Below are 4,928 nucleotides of genomic sequence, written 5' to 3'. Positions count from 1 at the left end.
TAGACCTTCTTGCAGCTGAACACCACCTCTCCCGATTTTGATTATGTATGGACCGGCATTTTTACCTTCTCTAACACATTTTTCAGCAATTATGGTTGGAGATTCACACCTACTCACAGCCGAACAACTCCGCTACCGCATTTGATGGTGTATAGTCGGGCATTCTCACCCTTTCTCATCAGCTTTTTGCAAATTATGATCTGACATCCACACCTACTTGCAGTCGAACAGCTCTGCTCCCGCTTTTGATTATGTATGGTTGGATATTCGAACCTTTTCTTAACTGCTTTTTACAAACTTTGGTTGGACGTTCACACCTTCTTGTAGCCGAACACATGCACTCCTGCTTTTGATGATGTATGGTTGGGCATTCGCACCTTTTTTTTACCCATTTTTCAGGTATTATGGGTGGACATTCACACCTTCTTGCAGCTGAACACCTCCTCTCCCACTTATGATCATGTGTGGTTTGATTTTCGAAAATTTTCTTTCATGTTTTCTAGCAATTATTGATGGACATTTAGACCTTCTTGCAGCTGAACACCACCTCTCCCGATTTTGATTATGTATGGACCAGCATTTTTACCTTTTCTAACACATTTTTCAGCAATTATGGTTGGAGATTCACACCTACTCACAGCCGAACAACTCCGCTACCGCATTTGATGGTGTATAGTCGGGCATTCTCACCCTTTCTCATCAGCTTTTTGCAAATTATGATCTGACATTCACACCTACTTCCAGTCGAACAGCTCTGCTCCCGCTTTTGATTATGTTTGGTTAGATATTCGAACCTTTTCTTAACTGCTTTTTACAAACTTTGGTCGGACGTTCACAATATCTTGCAGCCGAACACCTCCGCTTCCGCTCTTGATGGTGTATATTCGGGCATACGAACCTTTTCTTACCCGCTTTTTACAAACCAAGGTCGGACTTTCACACCTTCTCTTAGCTGAACAACTCCGCTCCCTCTTTTGATTGAGTACAGTCGGGTAATTTAACCTTTTCTTACCCGCTTTTTACCATCTATGGTCGGACATTCACACCGTCTTACAGCGGAACACCTCCGCTCCCTCTTTTGATGATGTATGGTTAGGCATTCGCACCTTTTCTTACCCATTTTTCAGTAATTATGGGTAGACATTCACACCTTCTTGCAGCTGAACACCTCCTCTCCCGCTTATGATCATGTGCAGTTTGATATTCGAAGATTTTCTTTCATGTTTTCTAGCAATTATTGATGGACATTCAGACCGTCTTGCAGCTGAACACCTCCGCTCCCACTTTTGATGGTGTATAGTCGGGCTTTCGAGCCTTTTCTTCCCCGGTTTTTACAAATTATGGTTGGACATTCAGACCTTCTTGCAGCCGAAAACCTCCACTCCCTCTTTTGATCATACATTGTCGGGCATTCGCACCTTTTCTTACCCGCTTTTTACAAACCATGGTCGGACTTTCACACCTTTTAGTAGCCGAACAACTCCGCTCCCGCTATTGATTGTGTACAGTCGGGTATTTTAACCTTTTCTTACCCGCTTTTTACCAACTATGGTTGGTCATTCACACCTTCTTACAGCAGAACACCTCCGCTCCCTGTTTTGATTATGTATGGTTTGACATTCGCACCTTCTCTCACCCGCCTTTTACTATGGTCGGCCATTCACAGCTTCCTCTCCACCATACTTGTATGGTGGGATATTCACACCCACTTCCATCCGAAGACCTCCGCCCCCACTTTTGTTGATATTTAGTCGGTCATTCGCACCTTACCCGCTTTTGGCAAACTATGGCCTTCTTGCAGCCGAACACCTCTGATCTCGCTTTTGATGATGTAAGGTTGGGCATTCAGACCTTGCTTCACCTGCTTTTCACCAAATATAGTCGGACATTCACACCTTCTTGCAGCCAAACGCTTCCGCTTTTAGTGTTCTATGAGGCATTCACATATTTTTTTTCACCGTATTTTATAGATTATGGTTGGAAATTCTCACCCACTCTCATCCGAAGACCTCTCCTCCCGCTTTTGTTAATATATAGTCGGGCATTCGAACCTTTTCTTACCCGCTTTTTACAAATTATGGTCGAACATTCACTCCTACTTGCAGCTGAATACTTCCGCTCCACCTTTTAGGTATGTATGGTTGGCATTTGCACCTCTTTTTATACTGATTGCTGAAGATTAAGTTGTTCTTTCTCAAACTACAAATTTTTTTTAATTGTTGAAACTTGATTTGAAGTGGATAAATAAGGAGGACAAACAGTTTTAAGTCAGGCTGATAGAAGGAATTAATTTTATAGCAAAATCTGTATTTCGTCATATGTCGAGAGATGCTTATTGCTGAAGAAGTTCTTTCTCATTCTACAAAGTACAACGTTGTTTATCGTTGAAACTTGATTAGACATGAATAAATATGAAGGACAAAGCAGTCTTAACTTGGTTTGAGTTAATGAATTCGTTTCATAGGAGAATCCGAATTCGTGCATAACTCATAAAATAGAGCTTATTTTCGGATTCCTGAAGAATGAGTCTGGTTCTTTCTCATAATACAAAGTTTGTTGTTTATTGTTGAAACTTCATCAGAAGTGAAGAAATAAATGAATGCCTATCAACAAATGTGGGATCTAAACTCTAGTGCTTCCTCTAAAATAATTTCCTTTCTCAATTTAGAAATGTGTGTGTGTAAGTCACAACACCCGTGACACCAAAACGGCTTTCTTTTCTCTACACTCTGCACTATGAGCACACACACCAAATCAGAAAGGCTTTTTTCTCTCTTTTCTACATTATGGACTGTGGGGACACAAAACCGCTCTCTCTCTTTTTTTTTTTTATCGTGTGCCAGGGCGTTGTCTCACGTATTAGATTATGCTTAAGATACGAATGGGTTTATCAGTCACATCAGAATCCATACATACTGATCCTCCCGTAATAAAATGGTCGGATCTTATCAAACACACTTTGTTTCTTGTGACAATCAAGTCAGCGAAACAGCGTATACACGTCAAGACACTGAATCAAGTTTGCCACAAGAACTCATAAGTTTGGCAGTATTGCTCTGCCGTCAGCAATCATACACCCATTTTATTTTCGTGAGACATGTGCAAGCACCTGTTCATCTACTGTTCTATCACTATGAATTAGTGATCTATTATCAATAAGGATACTTCTACAACTACTATCAAAGTATGTCCAGACTTCTTATGTTGTCAGTTGCTATATATGAATAAGTGGGTAGCTACTGACAAGCATTAAGCATGTCACACAGCCCAAACATATAACATTTCAGGACACACCACACAGTTAACAACCACAGTGAAGCGTGTCAAAGCCCAAACATGTAACATTCAACAGGACACTTACACAACACATTCAAATCAAACAGTCAGACAACATACAAGAACATATACCCCAGCCGGCATTGCTCCCTGCCTATTTTCGTACAGCACACTATGTGTGCGCACACCTTTATTCACAAACTCTTCAACTTATACTCTTTTACCGAAGCTGCTACAGCTCGATTGGCCGAATACCCTTTAATCCTATTTCGGTGAATTTGACATCTGCCTTACATATAACAGATTAGCGGTTTAGCAGTTTTAATTTAGTTTGAGTGAAGGAATTCATTTTATAGCAAAATCCGAAATCGTGAAGAACTCATGAAAGTAAGCTTATTCTCGGATTCCTGAAACTTTAGATTTGCTCTTTCTTTTACTGCAAAGTACAACTTTGTTTTTTTTGTTTAAATCTTTCTAGACATGGTAAATATTAAGGACAAAGCAGTTTTCACATAGTTTGAGTGAAGGAATTCATTTTATAGATAAAATCCCAAGAGTCTGCTGAGAAAAGAGAGTGAATGCGAAGTAGACTTTAACACGGCTATGGGAGCGAGCCGAGTGTGGGCTAACCGGGAGAATTGCTTGAAAGAAACGCGACACCGAATGAGCGATCAGAACAAAGCCTCAATACGGGATTCTCGTGGTGTTTTTGTTGCTGCCTTGTCTTTTGCACAGAGTAAAAGACAAGGCAGCCATCGAATAGGGCCCGATTGTTCCTAGTTGGTCAGCCGAGGAGCAAGGGGGGGGGGGGGGAGCAAGCGTCTCAACCAAGCAAAGCTCACCATGGGGAAGGTGGCTATGCCAACTAGCCTGATGCCCTGCTCCCGCAGTGACGGATAATCGTACTCTGGTTTCTCTTCATAACGTACAAGTCTTTCGCCTTTTACTAAAGATTTCTGTGGAGAGCAGCACTAATGAGTTGTTTCTATTTTTGGCAGGCTTTACCTTTGCGGGTGAAGCCCTTTCTGTCTGTGCAAAAGAAATCTTCTTACTGTGCAGAGTGACTTCTCTGAGTAGAGTCGCCTTACTTGTTGCGACTGTGCCGATGTTCGAAGCTGGAGTGCAAAGTTGTTGCTTGAATGGTGCTTGCTGGAGCGTGCGGGAGTGCAAAGTTATACCATTTAAAAGGGCTGAAGTGCTCAGTGCTCAGTGCAGCGGGTGGGCGACACTCTGGCCACCTTGAAAACCGAGGTTACATCCACTACCAGGGGCAGCCCAAGTTCTGCCGCAAGTGTGGTGAGCATGGGCACCTGGTTGAGGCTTGTACCAAGGTGTTATGTGGGAAGAGCAGAGAAATTGGGCAAACTTTTGGAGAGTGTCCAAATGGCAGGAAATGTAATCTCTGTGGAGAATTAAATCACCTCTTCAGAGATTGCCCTAAATCTTTTGCCAACAAATTAAAGACGGTAAAGCCACAGTCAAGCCAACAAAGAGAAGGACCAAAGGTGGCAGTTGGTGAACAAAGTGAAGAGGTTGACCCAATAAATTCAAACTTCCCGCCAAAAGCTTGGATTGGAAGTGAGGAGCAAAAAGGGGAGGGGTCTGTAGAGGCCTCACCACTCAGTGTTGAAGTCTGTGAGAATTCACAGGCA

At 42.2% G+C, this 4,928-nt stretch overlaps 1 non-coding gene across 1 annotated transcript; it reads left to right on the top strand.

The window, feature by feature from the left end:
• Positions 1 to 4,178: 4,178 nt before the first annotated feature.
• LOC140286491 (U5 spliceosomal RNA) lies at positions 4,179 to 4,292 on the top strand. Its single transcript, XR_011911292.1, has one exon. It is a non-coding gene; the product is annotated as a U5 spliceosomal RNA (small nuclear RNA).
• The last annotated feature ends 636 nt before the right edge of the window (positions 4,293 to 4,928 follow it).

This window comes from Leuresthes tenuis, unplaced genomic scaffold, assembly GCF_036924035.1.
Source record: "Leuresthes tenuis unplaced genomic scaffold, fLeuTen1.0.hap1 SCAF_96, whole genome shotgun sequence".
NCBI lineage: Eukaryota > Metazoa > Chordata > Actinopteri > Atheriniformes > Atherinopsidae > Leuresthes > Leuresthes tenuis.
The sequence above is the reverse complement of the archived record's forward strand: the minus strand, read 5'-3'. Positions and strand labels throughout refer to the sequence as shown.